Consider the following 24,884-nt stretch of genomic DNA (forward strand, 5'->3'; position numbering starts at 1 on the left):
TTTTTGTTGACAATTTTTGTTATCGGTTGTTTATGAATAATAGAGAGTGGTTTTTTGTGCCAAAATCGTGCGTTCAATGAATTACGCCTAAATCGTTACATTTGAGCCGATGATGTCTTCGGAGAAATTTGTGAACAAGCCCTTTCATATGGTGTTGCGATATTAATCACACTAAAGGTGAGATATATTTATCAACTTCCTTGCAAGCACATATATTAAGGTTACCCGAGCAAAGGGAAAACCCACAGAAACACCATCGCATGGTCCGAAAAAATGGGTGTTTCCCCCTACAATACACTATGGGTCACAAGGGCGGTTTTCGGTTCAAAAATCAATAACTTCCAAACCGTTCATTTTAGAGAAATTTTGTCTGAGAGAATATTTTTGGAAATTAAATTGGCTTTCTTTTAAAGTAAAATGTAACTAGGGTGGTCCTCTCGAACATTCTTTTCGAAAAAATATTTTTCGAACTAAATGGTGTAGGAAGGTACTTACTTCAGCAAAGTTGTAGAAAATATTTTTCAAGTAACATTTTCAAATGCATCAAAGTTATAGCATTATCGGTTTTCATACTATAATTATTTTTCTTCTTTAACCTAGGGTGTTTCTGAAAAAGTCAGTTTTTTAACTATAACTTTTTAAGTAGTTAGTCTATCTTGATACTCTCTATGAAGCAATTTTAGTACTTTTCATTGCACATATTTTTGCTGCAGAATGTGAATCGATATCATTTTTTGTTATCGAGTTACGATCATTTTTTTAAATAAAAATGATAGTTTTCAATGACCTCTAACTCAGAAGGTTGCAAAAAGTAGCAGCTAAATTTGAAATTTTTCGAAAGTGCTTTTTACTTTTTTATCCTTCAGCGAAAAATGTTGACATCAACATTATGCTCAAATGACATCAGCTTACGGCTGTTTTTAACCCTTTCATGCCCAACTTTTTTCTAGTGCATGTAGGGTTTCAAAACTATTTTTCCTTGAAAACGGTTGGGTCAAGAAACACGAAAAGCCTATTTTCATAAAGATAGGTGCTTCCATGGTAGTGCTAGAAGCTGGTCAAAAAAATCATTTTCCGTCGTCAACGTAAACTGTCCCTGGCAGCACTGCTCCATCGGAATCCAATCAGACTAATTGCAATAACTTCAGTTCTAGAGCTAATCCTTGTAACTGTTAATACTCAAATTAAAGGCAATAATCACATTAATGAGCCTTACTTGATTTTGTGAGCAAATCTCGCCTCAACCAAAAGTTATAGCTGTTTAAAAACGTTGTTGTCCACAAACAACATGGGCATGAATGGGTTAAGGGCCTGGTCATCGCCATTTAGCACCTGCTTTACTAGATCAAAAAGTCGAGTTTTTAAATGATTTTTTGAGCTTGTCAAATATATGTACACAAATATTGAAAACGTTAGGCTCAGGCAGATATTTATTTGACTATTCTACATAACTATTTTATTATAATCGACATCATCATAATTATTATAATCACAATCATCAACATCATCAGCATCGTCGTCGCTATAGTTATCTGAATCGGGTTTCTTTTCCCAAAGATTAAGCTTCCCTTTCCTTTTCAAGCACAATTCATGCACTCGGTTTTTTGGATGGCCTATAATTTTGAACATTATATAAACAGTATAAAATGTAGAGCATGTTACTTTAAAAAGCGAATGAATTAAGGATTACCCTTCATTCTGTTCTGAGTAAGCGACGAATTTCTGTGAATGCTGGTTTAGGAGGAAGTGCATTTTTTTGGAACTGTTGACAGCTTCTCAAAATATTTCGAATTTTTATCGAGCACTTTCGTCTCAATTTGATGACTGTCTTTCCAAAATTGATCAAACCTTTTACATGTTTTAATTGCTACAGCTTTTGCATTCCGAGCGAAATTCTTTTTTTCATTTTCTCCCACATCAATTGATCTCATAATTTTCTCAAACCCAGCCTTTATTTTATTTCTATTTTCACCTTTGGTCACTTTCCAGAGATCGAATGATTTTCTTTTATCCATTTTAACGGAACTAATAATACAAAGCACTACACGCGTTCATCAAAGCAGTCGTCGGCTACTGCGATTCGATACATGAATGGGATTGATACCAATTACACTGTCACGACTCGCGGTGTTGTTGTTTATATATGACATCGAAGGACAAAAAAGCCAAAGTTGATTTCAAGATATTTGATAGTATTTTTTAAAAATAATAATTTTTCGAAAAGAATGTTCGAGAGGACCACCCTAGTTACATTTTACTTTAAAAGAAAGCCAATTTTATTCCCACAAATATTCTATCAGACATAATTTCTCTAAAATGAACGGTTTGGAAGATATTGATTTTTGTACCAAAAAACCGCCCCTGTGACCCATAGTGCAATACCCCAAAAACTACCCCCACTAGCATGGGTGCTGGAAATGGGATCCACCCATGAAATATCCCATACAATAACCATAGTTTCCAAGGACGAGGACCATGGGCATGGTCCATTGAACCCATCAAAACACTATGATTCAGTAAAGTGGATTGTAACGATAGACCTTGTGAACTACCATTAATGGACCATTGTTTATACAATTTTTTTTCAAAAGCAGCATCCAAATAGGTTTTCTAGCAACTTTTTTGCATAATTCGAAGCATGATGGACGTGAAGATAAGCACATTTTTCTATACATATACTAACATGTACCGAGTAAACTCTAGCCTTCAGCAAAAAGCGGGTACAATGGATTTATCTTGAAAGAGTTTATAACGGTGTGGCGGTGCGGTGATGCAGGCGTAATCGACAGCAGCTTGCGCGACATTTTGTAATCGTTTACGTCTGAATCACCCGCAACAACATTCGATTAGTACGTCAGCATTTATTTCGGTAGGTTAAACGTGATGTCTGGAGAGAAAACAAAAGCCGTGTCGCGTCCTTAGCACCAAGATGCAAATTTCATTAAAACATGGCTTAAATCCACTTGAAAGAGCTTTATTCATTTAAAACAGAAAACTAAACTGATTCAGTTTAAATTTTGATCTGTGATTGAATAATTTAATCTCTTCAGTTTTCATCGCATGGAGAATTGCATAATCCAATGAGTTAAAGTATGTTTTACATTTCTTATAAAAGAAATGTATAGAATTCGCTCAAACTTTCAAGATTTTTTAAGAACTTCAAGTAGACATAAAACATGATAAAAATCAAAATTGATTTTTTTGCCAATTTTCATCAGTATTTTCTATTCTTTTAGCTCATGAGTAAGGAATAAAAAAATGTTTATTCGCCAAGAATTTGTTGCAATAGCACGAACAAAGCAGATTTGCAGAATGTGGAGGGAGTAGAATGTTCAGGTTTTTGAGGACCTCTCAAAAAGATGAACAATTCGCATTAAAAAACTGTGCAACCTAAGACTTAATATCGAATTCCCACTTAAGGATTAATCCCAGCTTGATTTATCTGAAAAGGAATTTTGACTTAAAGCATGGATCATAAGTATGAAAGCATTCTCAAAACTGGTTGAACGATATTAGATAGATTTTCTGTAATTGATTAACTTTTACATAACTATCACAACTTTCAACCGAGTTTGTTTATTGACCCGTGACTTGACGCAAGTTTTTTTCATGCAGCCAGCATTTTAAAATTTAATAAAAATTCAACACAAAATCAAATTTCTAGAATATAATACCTTTTCCAAATATTAATAAAAATTTCTAGAATATAATACCTTTTCCAAATATTTCTGTTTTACCAAACCTACACTGAAAAAAAATCTAAACGTTAATTCTATTTGCCTCAAACCACTTAAAATCCATATGAAGAAGAAATGCGCGCACACATACCTTGTATGTGTCAACTGTATAAACTATGTATGCACACATATAAGTTATATGTGCGTATTGTTATAGATATATTGTTATATATATATTGTTATGTGTGTGTGCATCTCTATGGGAAGTACCACCTTTAACCGCAAGTGGTGTTACTGTTACTGTCTCCAGATTCTGGACAGAGTTGCCAGTCTTCTTGATATGCGGTCTTCGCTTATAGTTATGAAATGTGAATGTAAGATTATTAAGTTTTGTAAATACACACATTAAATTTATTTGCCAGCGAATAGTGTCTATCTGCCTCCGCTAATTGCAAAAATCTATGAGTAAAATCAATATGCATAACGTTTAAATTTTTTTGAGTGTAGATTACAGGTTTGGTAAACAAGAACATTAATTCATTTGAAAAATTCATACATTTTGACATTAAAACTCCACTGTCTGCGGCTAGGTGTCATTCTAAAATCTAAAAAATCTCCTATATAACGAACCTATGTGAGGTTTGCACAGTTATAACTCCGCTCGGTCGATGGGTTTTTATTCATTTATACACCAGCCTGATATGATTGACTCAAAAAAAAATAATACATCCGTGGTATATTTTAGCTGGAAGTGTTCTAGGTCGATGGTAGCACACTAACTGAAGAATTGCTTATTTAAAATAATGAAATATTCGAGCTCTACTTTTCATGTCAGAGTACTTCGGAAATAATATAAGGACTGAAGAGTATACATACATAATATGTATGTATTACATATAGTCTTGATTGGTTATCATTATTTGGTTCGTGAAAATCATTACATTTTTTATGTTACTGTGGTCGTGTTTTGTACACAACTGTCCATTTTTTAGGAGCGCAGTTTGCAAACTAATTTATTTTAACAAATTCAACATCAGATTCTTAATCTAAGTGTAAATTGTCATGTAGACATGCTATAATATATCTTTTTGTCGGAGAGCAAACACCGTAAAACCACTAGACCAAGGCGGATGCTATGGTCTGCATTCTGAAAACAAGTATTGGCACTAACTGATTAAAAACATTCAAATTGCTGTGTGATTTACTTGTTTTTTATGTAAATTTGTTCTTAGAGTAATTTCGTCAGTATAATTATTGGAGTGAAATTAGAAACAACGTCAGAGTTGCCACTATTTTTTAAAGAAAATCTGGCAGTTCAATTAAAAATGTCTGGCGAAGTCTGTCATTTGACAGCGACCTCCAAGTCATCGAAATTTGGCATACATTTTGGTCTTCATAGAACGTGTGTTAATCGATTTTTGTATGGTAAAATATGACCCAGATTTCTGAAAATTTGTGCGCAATATAATTTAAAAATCGGATAGAATAAGAGGTTTGACTTTTTGCTGAACGTCTTAAAAACTCTGGCTGTGCCAGATAAAACTCGCGTAATGGCGTCCCTGCTGGTGTGTAACGCAGAATTCAGAATATCTGGAAAAATCTGGCAAAATTTAAAAAATCTGGCGAAATGTCTGGCCTGAACGAATGTCTGTTCATTTGGGAAAAAGCTGGAAGATTCTAGATAAATCTGGAACATTGGGAACGCTGAGCAACGTACAAAAGAATGATTGGTTGCATAAGTTCAGGAAATTTCAAAACCCAACTTTGCAAAGTCCCGAAAGAAAAGAAAATTTGCTTGGAAAGCTATAGATGATTTTTATCGAAAATTTTTCGGCTAAATTTGTTGGTGCAAAAATTGTGCAATTCCGTTCAGTACAATGACAGTTATTAACGTTTAAAAGCTATCATTCCTTTATTCCAATATTTTTTCGATGAAACTAAAAACCAGTTCTGGAAAGCACACTCAGTTTTTTTACGCGTTTTTTGTGTGGTTTTTTACGAGGTTTTTTACGCGTATTTTCCAATAAACGCGGTTTTTCCAAAATATTCTAAGTCCTTTTGAATGCAAAAGACTTAGAAGATTTTCGGAAAGATGGAATGGGACGAATTTGGAAGACTCCTTATGACCCACACCTCAACAATATGGGTATTTACGGAATTGACTTCTCTTCTCACTTCCATTCCCACCACACTCTTCTGGATTATCATATAAAAATATTTTGCATTTCGCTGGTTTATGATTAGATCTTATGTTCGAGTTTTGGATGATCCCCCAGATTTTGCATGTGGAAATTTCGTTGAACCGGAACTCGCCATCTTGGATTTCAAAATGGCACCAAAAATCAATTTCTGGCACCCGGCTCGTTGAGACCATTCCGAATTGATTGGGTTATAGTGAATTTCGCTAAACCCGAAGTTGCCATCTTGGATTTCAAAATGGTGTCAAACATGAATTTCTGTTACCTACTCGTCAGGTGCGGGTCATAAGGAGTCTTCCAGACCCGTCTCTTTCCACCTTTCCGAAAATATTCTAAGTCTTTTGCATTTCAAAGAATATTTTTTGCAAAACCCTGTTAATTGCGATATCCGCGCAAAAAAGCAACCAAAATTCTTCTTCGTTCTTTGCATTTCAAAGGACTTAGAATTGTATTCAGCAAAAAGCCTGTCTTTTGCATTCAAAAGGATTGAATATTTTTGCGAAATCCGTGCAAAAAAAACTTCCAAAAATATTCTTAATCTTTTGCTGAGGGTTTTCTTACGCGAATTTTCCAATTAACGCGGATTTTTACGCGGTACGTATCCCCCGTATAAAAAACCTGGGTGTATTGCAATTCTGTGTGCCGTCATCATACTCACACTATGTATAATCAATCGAATATCTCACAAGACGCATTGATCCTACAAAATGCTAACACACCATATTTGTATTTTAGGACCATCACTGCACTATGCAATGGGTGATTTATGGTATAAATCAATCATGTTGTTTTTAAAGGACCTTACTATGGTATACTTATGATGCATTATGGGGTTGGTTAATTGTAGCGGACCTTAGTATGGTCTTTAAATGGTCCCATATGGTGTCTCGGACCATGAGCATTTGCTCGGGTAGGCCTTAAGCGAAGTTGTAGAGCAAGTTTTTACCGACTAGTTTGCTGAAGACACAAAGTTTCCATCTTTAATATCTTCAGGCCATCAACGTTCGATGTGGAACTAATCATTACCACTTGCTAAATTTCGCAAGGTTATTTCCTGCGAGCGCAATTCTGGGAGTTCTTCTACTAACAGCTGATGAGGTTCGTGTTTGTTTTGATCGTGTGAAAATAGTAGAATGATTCGTTTTAGAAATCATGCGATGATATCCATGATCTGGATATCTAGTCAGAATATTTTCGGTGTAATCTATCTATTTATCTGTCTGTCTGTATATATAAAAGTCAATGTTTGTATGTATGTAATTTATCGACTCCCAAACGGCGGAATGGCTGTTCGGCCATCTATGGGAGCTGTCCATCAATGTCAGCTTCTTTCTCCGAACAGCCTAGATAAGCCGTGTAGTGTCGGTAGTGGTTGTTTCAACCGGCTAAGAATTACACTACGGACTACCTGTTCCGGTGGTAACACCAAACAGGGAACCCCAATTCCATAGTGTCATGCGACCCGTGCTATGGGTAAAATTGTTGAGGGGGTTTAAAATATTTTCAATGGCGAACGGAGCCTGGGAAGAGCCGGGCGAACTCCCCAGTAACTGGCTGTGGTCCACTAGGAGGTTGATAACTCTATTATCTTTCTCCGGACAAAACCAGCCTAGAGGCCGCGTGGCATCCTGCGGGTTGAAGTATGTCAGTTATGAAAATAACTGTCAAATTCATTCCCGTAGGTGGCCGCGTCACTTATGAGGAGGCAAAGAGCTTTAGACCGATCAGTCTGACCTCCTTCCTTCTCAAATAAGTGGAACGTTTAATCGACCACTACATTCAGGATGGTAGCTTGGGCGAGCACCCGCTGCATGCAATGCAACATGCATATCAGCGGGGGAAGTCTACTACCACCCTGTTACACAATGTTGTCTACAACATTGAAAAGGCTTTCACAAAAGCAATCAAGTTTAGGAGTTTTTCTCGATATTGAAGGTGCTTTTGACAACGTGTCTTTCGAATCCATTTTGGAAGCAGCGCGAGATCATGGAGTACCTTCATATATCACGAACTGGATACACACAATGCTTAGCAACCGACATCTGTGCTCATCGCTAAGACAAGTAGAGATGAGGAAACTGAGTGTCTGCGGATGTCCTCAAGGTGGTGTGCTGTCACCACTTCTATGGAACCTTGTCGCCGATAGCTTGTTGAGAAAACTAAATGAGCTTGGGTTTCCGACGTATGGTTTCGCCGATGGTTATCATATAATGATCACCGGTATTTGCATTAACATACTTTTTGATTTGATGCAACAAGCCTTATGTGTTGTTGAGCGGTGGTGTCTTCATGTTGGACTATCAGTTAATCCAAATAAAACCTCAATGGTGCTTTTCACGCAACGAAGGATTACAACCGGAGCTCGTCCATTGCAGTTTTTTGACTCTGAAATTATTGTCGAAGATCAAGTTAAGTACGTTGGGGTAATTCTCGACTCAAAACTTAATTGGACAGCTCACATCGATTTCAGGATCAAGAAAGCTTGCATGGCCTTTGGCCAATGTAGACGGGCTTTCGGCAAATTTTGGGGACTTAAACCCAAGTACATTCAGTGGATCTACACAACAATTGTTAGACCAATACTGGCATACGGGTGCCTTGTTTGGTGGCAGAAGGGAGAAGTCCTGACAATCCAATCAAAGTTAAACCATCTTCAGAGGATGGTCTTGATGGCGATGACTGGTGCGTTCTCGACAACACCTACTGCTGCTCTCGAGGCACTCTTGAACATAAAACCACTACACGTGTTTCTGAAACAAGAAGCACTTTCTTGTGCATACCGTCTTAAGGTTACTGGGCTCTGGAAAAGTAACCCAATAGATCGTGTAACTAGCCACACAAGACTGTGGCCCCAAATGGTTACTTGGGATGAATATACACTTGCTCCCAGTGACCTTACACTCACATGTAGTTTTTCTTCTAAAACTTTCAATGTGAGAATTCCTCTTCGTGAGGAATTGCTGTCTGGCTGGATGGAGCGACAACTTGAAGAATACGTTGTTTGTTATACGGACGGTTCTTTGTTGGAGGGCCGAGCCGGTGCTGGTGTCTATTGTCATGAGATGAGATTAAACCAATCTCATTCGCTTGGTAGATACTGTACCGTATTCCAAGCAGAAATCTTTGCGATTCTGTGTGGCGTACAATCCGCACTTCAACAGGGAATTTGCGGTAAAAGAATCTATTTTTGCTCTGACAGTCAGGCTGCCCTGAAAGCACTTAGTTCGGCAGATTCGAGATCGAAATTAGTAATCGCATGTCGAACTCAAATCGAAGAGCTTAGCATTTCAAATGCTATCTACCTTCTATGGGTACCCGGTCATTCCGGTATTACTGGAAATGAATGGCTAGAGCTGGCGCTGCGACTGATTTCGTTGGTCCAGAACCAGTTCTACCACTGTCAATAAGTTGGATAAAGCCCAAGATTCGCTCTTGGGCTGCATTCGCCCATTGGCGTAGCTTGCAAACTTGCGTTCAAACAAAGGCTTTTCTGCCGGATGTGAGTCCGAAAATGTCAAGAAATTTGTTGCATTTTTCCAAGCACAACTGCAGTATTCTGGTCAGGGCACTGACTGGACATTGCAAACTCAATTATCACATGGCTACTATTCAGCGCGCTGAGTATTATTCATGTGATCTTTGTGAATCCGATTACGGAACATCATATCATTTGATATGCAATTGCCCTGTATTAATGCAATTGCGCATCCGGATTTTTGGTTCTCCATACATAGATGAACCTATGTACAGAGAGCTGAAATTTAAGGATATGCTTTTGTTCCTAACCCAGTGTGGTAAAGAGCTATAGTTTTTTGGCCGTATTTGAATGACAATATCTCTTCGGGGGTGTTGTCGTTCTGTTATCTCAATATCCCCTCGGGGGTGTTGATATATCCGCTCACTGTTTGAGTAGAGGTTCTAAATCTCTCCGGGGGTTGGAAGTTTTATTCCTGCTGTTGTAGCACCTGCAGATCGTTCAGCATCACTCCGGGGGTGCAGAATGCTCTGTTTTAATTGTTCAGTGTCGTTGTTTTCCTTACCCCTAACCTTACCACTTCCCCAATCCTTCCCATCAGGAAAATGATGAAAAGACGATTCTTGGCAAGGCACAAATCTCCGATCAACATGGGGAACGTGCCATTTGAGCCAGACGCTACTGATTCCTGATTCCTGATTGTATGTATGTAATTTATCGACTCCCAAACGGCTTAACCGATTGCCGTAAAAAATTATACATAGTAGGCATTTGTTATGAAGCGTGTTTGTGTGCTAACTGCCCGCCAGATGTCGCTACGGAACAAATTGTGTTTTCCTCTCATTTCGTTGAAAGTCGCAGCTACACGCGATGGGTATTAGCTAGTGGAACATAAGGCACTGCGTTTCAGCCAAATTTTATTACGATGTGATCAAATTTGGCACATCAAGGAGACGATAGTTGGATTGTTGTAGTGAGAATAAATAGAATATTTATTTTCAAATAGGCTGAAAAAGAGACATTTCTGTCAAAAAGTTAAGCATCTATACATTATGTTTAAGAGACAGAACATAGATACTTTATTCTGAGTAAGGTTATAGAATAAATAATATAGTTTCATTTAAAAGTTGTTCAAAAAGCTAGTCACCCTAATAGTGCTAACACATGCTCAGCATCCTATTACAATACCAGCAAACTAGCATCTTCACTGAGAAAAACACTGCCAGCACAGCTCACCCTGAGTTCCTGCAGTGAAAGACGAATCTCACTCGAGACAACTCAATTTAAGCTATTATCCCGGCAGTTGTTTTTACTGATGTATATTTCATTGATATGAGACATCGCAGAAAACAAAAGCAATTATGGCATACTTTATCGAGCGGGCGACTGGCGGGTGGTGGTGCATCATTGCACCAGTCAGGGTCAACAACAGTTTATTATCTACTTTATCGTGTCGCCCGATCAGTGCCAGACAATGTGGACCGATAGAAAGCGTGTGAAAGTCGTCTGCAATAATGTGATGAAAATGGCGAGATGAAAGATGATGGATTATGTCTGATGTGGTAGATCTAATTTACAACATGGAAGTAAAATCTATAAAGGATAAAGCTGGGCATTAGAATGATGGCCCAATATGTGTGTACCAATTCCGAAGATCACTAAACCAGTCGTCTAGGATTACTTAGTCAAATTTCCCTATAAATATTATCCTGTAGAAGTCTGCTAGAATCTAAAGAATAATTTGAGGCGTATTTTGGTTGTGAGCCATAATCCAAATACGTCATAATTTTTTTTTGTCAAAATTCAAAAGTATCGATTTTTGGTATATTCCTACAATTTCACGCATCTATTTATTTATTTATTTAGTTGAACAGATGTAGACTACAAAAATGATTTTACACTGTTTACTTACATTTCGTTCTTTATTTTTTTTTGCGTTGAACTCGGTAGTTTTTTCATAATTTTGGTTAAAATGGCGCATTATTCGAGACGTTTCAAAAAATCATTTATGTGTTTCAAAAAATCATTTATGTCATGTTAAATGATGTAATGCATACAATTTTATTTGCGGAAGCTTTAATGCTGATTGCACGCGTTGAGAAATATTGTCGTCATAAGAAAAATCATTGCAAATCCACGGCGATCTCAAGGGGAGCATAGGATTTTTTTCCTTAACCCTTTCATGCCCTACTTTTCAAAACTATTTTTCCTTGAAAACGGTGAGGTCAAGAAACACGATAGGTGCTTCCCCCACAGAAGCTGCTCAATTTTTTCCTTCCAATACTCAATACAATTCTCTCAAAATATGCTCAAAACAATTCTCTTAGAATAGTCCGATTGCGCGGAAAATGTAACTAAAGACAGTCTAAATCGATAAGTTTTATCAGTTGTCAGTAGTATTGCAACATAACGAAGATATATGAAAAATTCATTTTCCGTCGTCAACGTAAACTGTCCCTGGCAGCACTGCTCCATGCACTAATCCAATCAGACTAATTGCAATCTCTTCAGTTCTACTACTGAACCTTGTAACTGTTAGTATGTACTCAAATGAAAGGAAATAGTCACATGTATATTAGCCTTACTTGTTCTTGTGAGAAAATTTTGTTTCAATCAAAAGTTGTAGCTGTTTAAAAACGTTGTTGTCCACAAACAACATGGGCATGAATAGGTTCAAAAGTCGATTTTTTCTTTTTACATATATTGAAATATTAATATTCTTGGAATACATTTTTAAAACCACGTCAACTAGGCCTCCCTCCTGAAGTTGGTAAAAAAATAAACTTTGGTTTAGACTCTTGTGAACACTTTAATCGTGTTTTTCTTGAAACCATGTCTTAAAGTCGGTGCCATGGATATCTCATGAACCACTTAAGCAACCCCTTACTTTTTTTCGTTACAAAGCTTGAGCTTCGTCTACACAACTACACTCGCGATCTCAAAAACATAAGAACACCCCGGCGATTTAGTGAACGTTTTAGCATTTATAAAACCATCAACGCGGTCTCACGCTAGGGCATGTAAACACATGTGTTCGCGCGATCATAAATCGGTCACGTCGAAATTCCCTACCCTCGGCTCTTGTAGCATAGGTCCATGCTTTAAGTTGGACCAATCGAAAAAATGACGCTCATTTCCACAAAACAACGCGTCCCAAGGCGATATGACCGAGAACCCTAGTAATACGGGGATCCTCAACCTCTCCTAGCATTTAGCATGTTAACATACGAACGCTTAAGACCTTCGCGATCGTCTACGCACACCAAAGTCCGTGGTCTCACAAACATAGAAATACCCCGATGATTAAGTGAATGTTTTAACACTCATGAACTTATAAACGCGGTCTCAAGTTGGAATCTACAAACGCCTATGCTCGCGTGTTAATGCATCGGTCACGTCGGGAAAGCTCTACTTTCGGTCTTGGTAGCCTAGGTCCATACCTTCAGGTCCAAAAAAAAAATGAATCACATATTCACTAGACAACACGTTCCATGGTGACGTAAGCGGAAACTCTAGTGATATGAGAAAACTACTGTCTTCTGGCATCTGAACTATATGACCATTGCAACGGTATGCTATGTTATGTTCTTTTGTCAAAGATACTTTGCGGTTTTGGGTCAACAATATAAAAACAACCATATTTTTTTTGAAAATTATGAAAATTACTTAACATTCTTCTGAAGAAGCGTCATTATTTTAATAAAATTTTAGATAGAGCATTCAATTTCAAATCTAAGGACCTATTTATCATTAAAATCGGTTAAAAAATGGCAGACTTATTATTTTTTTTCCAAATTAAAAACTTGCTCGCATGAGCTCTTAAGGGGTTAGTGAGGTATTGTTTCGCACTATAAGATGCTATAATTATATTTTCCTTTTTTCCAATTTCAAGCTCAAAGTTCACACACATACTTTTGAATGTATACGTAATTGAGCAAAAAAAAATATAAATTTTTTGAAAACTTTATATTAGACTTTTCCCTTAAAATGTCATGCAGAAAGTTTCTAATTTGGAAAAAATTAATAACTGCCATTTTTCAACCGGTTTTGATTATAAATAGGTAGTAGGTGCGGAATTCTCCCTAAATTTCTATTTAAATAAATTTAAACGCTTCCTAATAAAAATGTAGAGCAATTTTCGTATTTTAATGAAAAAACGCAAAATAATGGGTACTTTCATATTGTTGTCCCGAAACCACATAGTACTTTTAGCAAAAGTACATAACATAGCATGCCGTTGGAAAGATTTTCTTCTTTCCAAAACACTTAGAGAATTTAAAATTTGTTTTTTTTTCTTTTTTTTCCTTTTTTATTAACGACTTACAGTGAGTCAATCTTTTTCCTTTTTACATTTCTTACAAAAGAAATGTATAGGATTCGCTCAAACTTTGACAACTTTTTCCGAGGCCCGTAGGGCCGAGTCTCATATACCAATCGACTCAGCTCGACAAATTGAGACAATGTCTGTATGTGTGTATGTATGTATGTACAAAATGTCATATAATTATCTCAGCAATGGCTGAACTGATCTTAGTGAAACTAGTTTCAAATGAAAGGGCTAACATTGCCATTTGACACTATTATTTTTGTTTTTCGATATGTTGTTTACTTTCTGAGATATGGGTCATTTTGTCAAAACATTACAGGTTTTTAGTAAATAACATTCGAACAAAGCAATGTTGTCCCACAACCTGCGCATAAACCTTGTGAAAATAACTTTCGAACAAGCTATATATTGTCAAAATCCGTTCACGAGCGCCGGAGATATTAAACATTTTGTATTTTTATTCCTCGCTTACCAATTTTCACTAATTAAAAAGGAGACCGCTTCATACAGAGTATTGCTTTACTGGTGTTTTAGGGGCAAAACTAAACCGATTTTGAATATCAGGGTATGAAAACGCATCTACGTGATTCAAGGAATTCGATTTTGAAAACATTTTGTGAATTACCTCTATAATAACTGAACTATTTTATCAAAAATCAATATGTAAGTTCACTTCAAAAACAAAATAATGTGTTCATAGTCAATTTTTTTCTAGAGTTCATGTATTTATCCCTTGGATTAGGCGTTGCGTTCAATCGTGAAGTAAATGTTGGATGGTATATTATTAAACAGATTATCAAGTAATTCACCTAGTTGTGAGATAGAAGATTTCTCATATAATTATACTCGTGGCATCACCGAAAGAAACTGTATTTTTGAATCCCAAAACTCTTAGCTCTTTGCAAGATTTGGGTTATATTGCTTATGGCGCAAAAATACTACTTGCATTATTTATAATAAGGATGTAAGGAATCAATATATCGCATAATATACCTATGAAAATAAGGTCTCGGCATTAACCATCATTTGCCATTCCTCATATGCCCCTCCCCCCATCTTTATCTCTCTCTCTCTCTCTCTCTCTCTCTCTCTCTCTCTCTTCGTGTACGTAGCAACTGTCACGATTCACATCTATCTTTTTATTTCTCTATCCATTTCTACGTCCTAAGATCCTCTGCTAATCTTTATTAATATTCAAGCTTATTTCATGTGTGCGATGTAATTGTGAAGGTTTGAGAAAACAAAACTACTTTTTTGCCTGCTAACCCTATTATTTTCTTTGCATTTTAGTGTAGAAAACAAGTTTAATAATACATCCTACATGGCAAATAAAATATTTGTAGTCCTGAGAAAATTTGCAAAATATTTGCACTATGGGAAAACTATAACTATTTTCAAGGTGAAATACGAATTTCGAAGGGATACGAAACGTTGCACTATGGGTAGACAGGTGACCATCAAAAACTACATCAACTCAAATTTAATTCCGTTCTATTCAAAGCTTGTATATACACTATAATTAAGGAAATTCATGCCTTTCTCAGAGGAATATGTGGCTTAACTGGGTAATATGGATGTTTGACGATGAAAATTTTCAAAAGAGATATTCCATGTGCAATATTTCAACACTTCGTATCTCTATTGATTTTTGAATGAAACATATGCTCAAATATGTCATGTGAAAACTAAGAACACTTTTTTCGTGATATTATTGAAAATGCACATACGTTGTATTGGTATAATCTTTCATGGAAAATAACGGATCAAAGCCCAAAAATATCCACGAAGTAGATCCGGGAAGAGAAGTCTCCCAAAGTCCCCACTCTCGATGGGGGAATTGATTCATTTGATTCACTTGATTCATTTGATTCATTTGATTCATTTGATTCATTTGATTCATTTGATTCATTTGATTCATTTGATTCATTTGATTCATTTGATTCATTTGATTCATTTGATTCATTTGATTCATTTGATTCATTTGATTCATTTGATTCATTTGATTCATTTGATTCATTTGATTCATTTGATTCATTTTAATCGTTTGGTTCCTTTAATTCATTTGATTCATTTAATTATTTTGATTCATTTAATTCATTTTGTTCATATCTTTAATTTTATTCATTTCATGTTCAGTCATTCCTTTCATTTATTGCATTCAATTTGTTAGTTTGAGTCAATTTATTCTATTAATCTTATAACTACTTTTAAATTTAGTCTAAATTTTCATTAATTGAGCTAATATAATTTTATTCGTGTGTATTATAATTTTGATTTACATTAATCATTCTACTTATTTTATGAATTTGAACACCTTTTATTTTTATTTCGTTCGTTTTAATGATTTTCTATCATTTATTTAGTTTATTCGAAATTTTATTCGTGCAGAACTAGAAACTGTTTTCATTCCATCTCTGGTTGGGTGCCTACTTCGCATAAGTTCTGCAAACTAATGAATGATCCAACAGTGATATGTGTAAGAAATGTCCCATCTCACTGCTAGGTGGATTAAATCGGTTTTTTATATTGTAACGACATATAATTAGCAAGGGACTGGAAAGTGAAGTATTTTTCTTATATTAAGAGCCATAGTACTCAAGGGAGAGCAAGGATTTGAAGTAAGAAAGTTTAGAAAAGCGTGGAGTAGGGTCAATGAACAAGCTTAGAGTTTCTCGGCTACTTAACTTTTTGTCTTCTGCAGCGCAGGAGTCAGGATCTTTTGGCATTAAATGCGAATCACCTGAGTCTGCGGCATGTCCGGACAAGCGTAGTCAATTTAATGACTTATGACATGACATTAAATTGACTTTACGCTTGTCCGGACATGCCGCAGACTCAGGTGATTCGCATTTAATGCCAAAAGATCCTGACTCCTGCGCTGCAGAAGACAAAGAGTTAAATAGCCGAGAAACTCTAAGCTTGTTCATTGACCCTACTCCACGCTTTTCTAAACTTTCTTACTTCAAATCCTTGCTCTCCCTTGAGTACTATGGCTCTTAATATTTGAAAAATATTTTACTTTCCAGTCCCTTGCTAATTATATGTCGTTACAATATTTAAAATTTGTTGAAACATAACTTTGCAGAAACTTTCTTCGTGCTGAAAATCCTGAAAAATGTTTTTTTGCAATAAATTTTTTAAAATGTAAGCAGTACTCCTGATAGTCGGCTCTCCGGGATTTAAAGTTGCTTATTTGGCCAATCGTATCATATTCTATTCTATGCTATTCTAACCCTTACACAATCAGTGTTGAAAAGCATCCTGGAAAAACCTGCAGTTATACTTTAGTGTTTTTCTTGTCAACATTAATATTTGCAGCATATTATATTATGTCGCAGATATTAAAATGGCCAGGCCTACAGTGCAGAGTTGTACAATTTAACCAACGAATCGTTAACTTGAATGAGGATGAAACTAGGACAACCGCACCGACCGTTTCAGATTGTAGGGGGTTGGGTTAAAACGGTGGAAGTGCTTATTTGGCCAATCGTAATAATAAAACAAACGATAAATTCTCCAAATTCTCGGCAGCCGGCTGCCCAGAGCAATTACTACATGATAACGCTATTGGCACACTTATTAACAAATCCCCCCTTCCCGTGATACATGTGGACATACAGAGGATATCTCGGCCTCAAGTAGCGACATGTATCGGACTAACATTTCTTCCTTTCCCAGAAGATTCTGAGATTCGGATAGGCCTGTGTCGGTTTTTATCAGCATGCAGGGATTAATATAGATTGCACAATGTGGCTCACCGTGTTATTCCCAAGAATGCTGTTCCATTGAACATTTCGCTATCCCAATTGGTTCTGATCAATAATGGAGTAGCACCCACGGGCGATCTCTCATGCTTATGTTTATGTACGCAAAGTTACATACACACTAGCACACGCGACAAAAACGCTAACATACAAACGCTTGAATCCTTCGCGATCATCTACGCACAGCTGTGTCCGTAATCTTACAAACAGAATAACGACTATGTGAAAGTTTTAGCACTTATAAATATACAAACGCGGTCTCCTACCCACAAGCGCACGTGTTCGCGCGATCATGAATCGGCTACGTCCGGAAGATCATCCAAGAACACATGCGAACATGCGAATGAACACACGGTTATAAAAACCGAAATTATACATACCCGAGCCGTTCGCGATGATACACAAAGACGAATATGCAATCGCAATCATCCACACGCAACTACGCCCAAGAATTCGCAAACACAAAATCGTTCCAATATTTTGTGAACGCTATAACATTTTTAATCTGATTAACGCGGTCTCAAGCGCGCACAAATAAACGCTCATTTTCCGGCGATGGCAAAGTACCTACGCCCGCACATCTGAACCGTTCATTCAGTATCACAATCAGAATCACGGTCCGCTGCATTTGGTCTTCAGCAGTGTTTTAGTAGGTAACCTTTCCCGTCTCGTTTGCAATTGTAGTGAGTGATTTTGACGGGGAGCCCTTCCAAGATCCGAGCTCTACAGCTCCCATATGACAACCATCGAAAAAATTTTGTACTTGTTTTGAAAATTTTATATTTTTATTTAAATTATTTAGGTTTTAACCTAAGAGTCATTCACTTCTTTTATTAGGTTAGGTTTTTAGAAAAATTTCTAACCCTCTATGCGGGGTTGGGAATCGAGTCTAGGTGAGCTGCGATTTACCATTCATTTTATTCATTTGATATTTTTATTATTCTTTTATTTGTGTTTACTTTATTTTATTTATTTCATTAATTCGATTTATTTTATTCATTGTACTCGTTTCAAGAATTTTTATTTTTTTTCATTCAACAACCATTTGAACCAAAATGAATAAAGAATTTTATTGATTTTGTACAAATTAGTCATCTAATTCGAGCTAGACTCGGAACTACGTTCATACCATTTCGCATGAGTTCTACAATGTATATGAAATGTCTCATCTAACTGCTAGGTGGATTTTATCGAGTTTTTAAAAATACATTCGTTTTAACTGGTTTATGTTAGTCTTAAACTATAGCCATTCTTGAAAAATCAAGAAAAATTACTTAGTTTTATCGAGTTCAAAGTTTTAAATAGACAAATTACTGTGTATCATATTTCTCAATAAATTACTGCACATCTATTGCAATTTCAGGTAAACTGAAACTGCCCGAAAGCATTAAAACCGTACAAAATCAGATCCATCTGTCGTTTAATCTCCTCTGTTGAATGTTTGCCCGAAGTAGGATGAACTTGCTGCCCTGAGTGGTACCGCACTTTCCTTCACATTTGCGTTTGTGGTTCTCCCGCGCACAATTAGCAACGACAGGCGGGCTGGTGTAATGCGACGATATGCATGCGCACACCATGGGAAAGTTGGCGCAAAGTTTTTGAACGTTTCGAGCAGAATGAATTGGGTGGCGGTTTCGCTAGCATACTTAGAGCGGGACCAGGTCGGCGCGAGACGAACGGCAAGAGAACGCAGCTTGACTCGGTCTGAGTGCTTCGGACGACGCGACTAGCCGTGCCAGTCGGCAGTTCGTTTTCAAAGCAGCCGCGGTTCGGTTCGTTACTCGCTGAACGCTCCTAAACGGATTGTTGATCCCGTTTTGTGGAGTCGGTTCCGTGGATTGTGGTAGGACAAATTGACGACGCAAAGTATTATTTCTAAATTCTTCATCGCCGTTGGGAATTTTCTGTGAGCAGTGCAAAAGTCTTTGTTACTTGCTAGGCTGCGTGGTTCCAATGGTGCGGGTGTACCTGGTTTAAGATCAGGGAAGGGACGGTAGTTGATGTAGACCGTGAACCTGCTTTTAACGTGATTCAGAAAGAACATGAGTATCTAGAAGATCGTAGACCGCATCTAGTTTTCAGTACGAAAAGCGAAAAGAAAAATCGTAGTGAATTTGTTTGATTCTCACTCTGCCCGACTTGGGGGAGCAGCTTTCGCCACGTTCGGATGAAATGTGTAATTCGGTTTGTTGTTTATAAATATTTTGAACGCCCTCGCTTTCGAGTTGGCCATCCCAGCTGGATCGTCGATTTGTTTGAAAACGAAGCTGCCGAAAAAATTGGCCCAGGGAGTGGTGTGAAAGATTGTTTTCCGACCAGATCGAGAGGCGGCCACTTCAGAGAAGTGCGAGTGAGCAGATAATGGAAGTAATTTATTAACGATTGGTCCAAGAGTTGAACGAAAAAACTGAACCCGCTTCAAGTGTTTCGTAAGTGTTTAGGTCCCTTGTTGAGGTATTTCTCTGTTTTGTCTGGAACTTATCAGGAAGGTGCAATCTTGTTTAAATGAACGATTTATTGGAAGAAATGTTTTGGTATACCTTGTCAGAAGTACTTTTTAAATTTGTTCATTCGTTCGAGTTGTGGTACCGATAATACCAGTTCTGAATATCTCTGCAATACGGACCCATTGTTGTCACTGAAATACCGATGCTCAATTAACAAAAGTATCGGTATTATGAGTACTATGCAAAGCTTTTGTTTAGGAATCTAACTAAGCTAACATTTCAGCATATTTAGCGGTATGCTTCAAAATATCGTCCAGAAAGCTGGTATTAGTAGATAAACTAATGTAACTCCCGTTGTACGTATCTGAATATTTTACATTCGAAAACAATAGCACTTAAATTGTTTTTGAATTCTCCATAAGCGACACTCGGATTGCTTCCTATTATTGGCTGCGTGCCGAACGCAGGGCACGTAGAGATCTGACTTTAGTTTGTCATTAGCGTTGTTTGATTATGTGTGAATTGCATTCATATTCAGGTAAAAAAGAATATGTTTCGTTATTTGGATTCTAACAACACGAATTATTAAAAAACATGGTTTCTTCAAGTAATAGATTCCACTTCTCCGACATTATTCCATCCTCCGCATTTCCATTGATCCAATCATCATTGGCTCAAATGTTCACACAGATTCTTTCAGATTCGGCTAAGCTTCTGGACGTTTTCAATACCATATTATGCCCATGATGTAGTCACTTTCGTAAGCATAAGCTTCATTTTCACCTTTAGTAACTGAGAAATTCCACGAAGGTCCGTCCGAAAATCTCTAAAATCGTAACCGACCATGTTAGATTCCGATAAAACTTTACAGGTTCAACCGGCATGGAAGACTAAACATTTTCCTCAGTTAATAAGATTATTTTGACTCGAGCGTAATTTTTTAAAAGGGTGTAAACGTTTCTACGTGCAATAATTTCAATTTTTGTTCGATTATACTATTTTATACAGTAAAACTATCTGAGAACGAGTTGCAGGTAATGAATATTTCTGCACGAAAAAAATATACACTGCAAAAAATATTGTGTCATTTCTCACAAAAACAAAAATTCATGATAAAAATTTAAATTACAATTTTTTTTGTATTTTGTCAACAAAAATGTAAAGAGAAAGGAAATATTTTGAATGAGGTTTCGTGATGGAGAAATTATCAGCAAAAAAGTTTTTCTAACAATAACTTTATACATGTTTTTAAATTTCATACTAATTGACATACAAAACTGTAATTTTGTTACAGACTATAATTCTAAGTATCATTTTAAATCAAAATGCATTTAACAAATATCTTCCAAAATGCGACAGTTTTCGAGATATTTGGAACTTTTCTCCAACAAAAACAATTAATTCATGTAATTATGTTCTTTTTAAAAGTTATTCGCGTTACCTCATCATAAATTGTCAAAAGTCTAATGTTTATCGTTTTAAAGACATAAAAGAAGCTTTTTCAGTGTATTTGGATCATGGAGAAGCTTTTAATAAAAAAGTTTTCCTAACAACAACTTTTGACACATTTTTATAATTCATACTATTTGCAGTCAAAAGTACAATTTTTGAAAATCTAAACGCCATTTTAAATCAAAATGCTTATAACAAAAAATTTCTGAAATGTAGTAGTTCTCGAGATATTTTAAATTTTGTTTAGCAACACAATTATTTTGTTTTATTACGACCTTTTCAGAAGTTATTCGCGTATCTCCATCAACAACAAGTAGTTTTTCGTAAGGCCCATAACATTTCCTATAACTTTCCCATTAACATCAAGGCGATTTTGTAAACCATTTGAAAGCTATATGAAACCAACCAACTATATAGATTAATCATCAGATCCTATGGTTAAATACACTGACTGGAAACTGGGTCGTTTCCAAGTCTCGCAGAAAGTAGGAACCTTTCTGAGCGCTGAAATTGACACACTGACTGGAAACTGGAATGGTTTCCGAACCTTGCGGAAATTCGGGACCATTCCGAAACGAAGCAACGGTTACGATGCAAACGGGAACTGTGGTGCAGGGTTCATCTTGCTTCAACTAGAATCCTGCGATTGGAGGACTTGGCTCCGATTGGTTGAAGACAGCACTTCGATGAATAGAGGACTGGACTCTGGCTGATGAAGAACTAGGTTCCGGCTGCGTTAATATGTTACTCACGAAGGCTTCGGTTCGACTCACTAATTATCGAATAACTGGCTGGCGACACAATTGTAGTAACCATTTTGAAACGATGGCAGGAGCGCTCGACGGACATTGGTTCGAATCCAAATACTTTTATCCTGGTCACGGCACCATTATGATCGATCGTAGCGGTAGGACCCATTCCTATCTTTCGATCGTCGATCAGCACCCAAAAAACAACACACAAAAACAACGACACCAGGATGGACTGTGATAGGGGAATTATGGTTAAAACCGACACCTTAAGCTTAACAATTTTTCTAAGTTGCCACAAAACCAATAAAATTGTAGTTTTTATGCAGAATTCTCTTTCAGAAAATTCTTAACAAGACTTAATTTTTTCAGCGCTTCAAAAAATTAATTTCATTAAAAATTATTGGTTGTAAAACTTGGAAAACAAAGTGACTTTTTGTAGGCACTGCGGGTAAAACCGATTTATTTTCTCACCACTTTATTAAAATCTTTATCTTTATTAAAAATGAGATATATGCGTGAATAATAAAGTGTGAGTATGTATGATGCAAATATGTGCTTTTTATTGCTTCATCATGTAGTGAGGGGAAGAAAATTTGAAAGCGTAGTACTATAAATAAGAGTATTTTATGCTATAGGATTATTTATTGATAAGTATTTCCAAATAATCCTTGCGCACATCATTGCAACCTCCAGTGTCATTTTATCTCGTAAAAGAAGATTTGCAAGCGTTCTACGTTCTGCTAATTGTATTCATTCACTTATAAGTGACACACACACTTCTTAGTAAAACTATCTTTTTCAGATTTGATTTTTCGGACTCTGATCATCAACGATCTATTGGGGTATACATAAGATCATTGTCTCATTGTGATAAAGTTCATCTATGACAAACCAAGAGAACACTAGAAATTCGGTTTGATGAGCTTTTTGTAGAAATAGCAACAGCTTCGATAGAATCAGATAAGCAAAAATTCCAATTTTTGATTTTTAAAGAGACTTACAAGAAATAAACACAATAAAAGTATTTCTGTGTATTTCTGCTGATACTATAGTGTTCTAATAGACTAATTGAAGTGTCACAAAGATCTCCAGTATTTTGAAATGAATCGCAAGTATACACAACCATCTTAACAGCGTGTCGGTTTTACCCTAACCATAGGGTGTCGGTTTTACCCCAACAGCGCACATTTTTTTTATAAAAGCTATTAAAAATATTGAATTTCTCAAACTCGTCTTCAATGCACCTAATTGATCATAGGACAGGCCGATAATAATAGGTACTAAAAAAAGTGGTGATTTGAAAAGCTTTTGTTCGGTTAAAACCTTAAAATCTACCAACGAAATTTAACATCCAGACGAGTATGAACGCTGCTGTCGTACGTTTTGTTTATTTTTATGACATTCGGCGTACTAACGTAAATCCAATTTTTCTTCAAATGCTCTAAATAAACGTATTAATAATAATGTATCATTATGCAATGAATAAAAATTTGATTTCTAGGAAATGTTGTGGGGTGTCGGTTTTACCCACAGTGTCGGTTTTTCCCACAATTCCCCTACTGAACAAAGCAATTTGAAATTATATAGACGAACAACCGACCGCCAGCGGCGGTGGCTGGACTGGACTACCTTAGATTTTTATTTTGTTCACTTGTCTACAGATAATGAAAATCACTGGCTAGGGGATGTACAAATAGTGCGCTCTGCCGCAACAATGGTTTTTTTTTGCAATTTGAATTTTTATCATTAATTTTTGTTTTTGTGAAAAATGACACAACATTTTTTTCAGTGTATATTTTTTTCGTGCAGAAGTATTCATTACCTGTATTTCGTTCTCAGATAGTTTTACTGTATAAAATAGCGTAATCGAACTTTTTTTTAAATTATTGCGCGTAGAAACGTCTACGCCCTTTTGAAAAATTGCTCTTGTATCAGAATATTGAAATTTCCAGAAAAAATCATGGAGATTCATAAACCGAACACAAATGTTTCGTTCGAATCGACGATGGTCATATTTTGCGGTCGGCCGGTTTCTCATGGAATCCCTCAACTGTTCCACCTAGTGCAAATTTGGTTTAATACAAATTTGTTTAAAATCAGTCCCAAGTGTAATTCTCGTAGTAGAGATAATTTTTACTTCTGAGGCTCTCGGGGGAACGATATTATATTGTTTGTGCAGTGGATAAGCAACAAAGCGGTGCTAATTGATTACTTGCCTTATTGATAGCTATTACAGAGCATTTTTTGAGCATGCTCTGGACGAAATTAGAAAATAGCCAACCATACACCAGGATATATTCCTCTTTAGTGGAGAAAAGTCTAGGTGAAAACTATTTTTTTTTCGTTAAGAAGAAAATTGCGCATTAAGAGCACAAAACCTATAACCAGCTTAGTTATGGAATTTGCGACTACAATGTATAAAAACAAACCATAAAAAGTATTTTTTTAAATTTTATTTAACTCTGGTATTTTCAGTGTACTTGGATAAGAGTTTCAGCGTGAAAAAAAACACTTTTTCTGCCATTTTTTTAGAACTTTGCGTGAACCGAATTGATCAAAATTTTCGTACATTATAATGTATCATTTCGATAACATTTTGTAATTTTTCTATGCAAAAATATCGACAAACGGCTCAGTGACGAAGCTTTTGTAGAACGTCTCAGGAAAAAAAAACATGATTTGCGGTGTTACCTGCCATTCAAAAACTACTTAACCGATTTCTTTCAAACTTTGCTTACACATACTATGTAAAAAATAGCTAACGCCTACGTTGAGTTTTTGAGAGAATTTTC

The 24,884-nt window shown here is 36.3% G+C and overlaps 1 protein-coding gene across 2 annotated transcripts in view; it reads left to right on the top strand.

Moving 5' to 3' along the window:
- The window catches only part of LOC131691023 (ubiquitin-conjugating enzyme E2 W), a 121,214-nt gene that overhangs the window by 13,465 nt on the left and 82,865 nt on the right, over window positions 1-24,884 (top strand). The window contains exon 1 of one of the 2 annotated variants that reach the window (XM_058977158.1): window positions 19,169-19,870. The exons of the other annotated variant lie outside the window; for it this stretch is intronic. The gene's annotated coding sequence lies outside the window, so the exon portion shown is untranslated. Of the gene's footprint in view, window positions 1-19,168; window positions 19,871-24,884 lie in introns of those variants that run through there. 2 annotated transcript variants of the gene reach the window in all.

The sequence above is a fragment of the Topomyia yanbarensis genome, chromosome 3, assembly GCF_030247195.1.
Source record: "Topomyia yanbarensis strain Yona2022 chromosome 3, ASM3024719v1, whole genome shotgun sequence".
Lineage (NCBI taxonomy): Eukaryota > Metazoa > Arthropoda > Insecta > Diptera > Culicidae > Topomyia > Topomyia yanbarensis.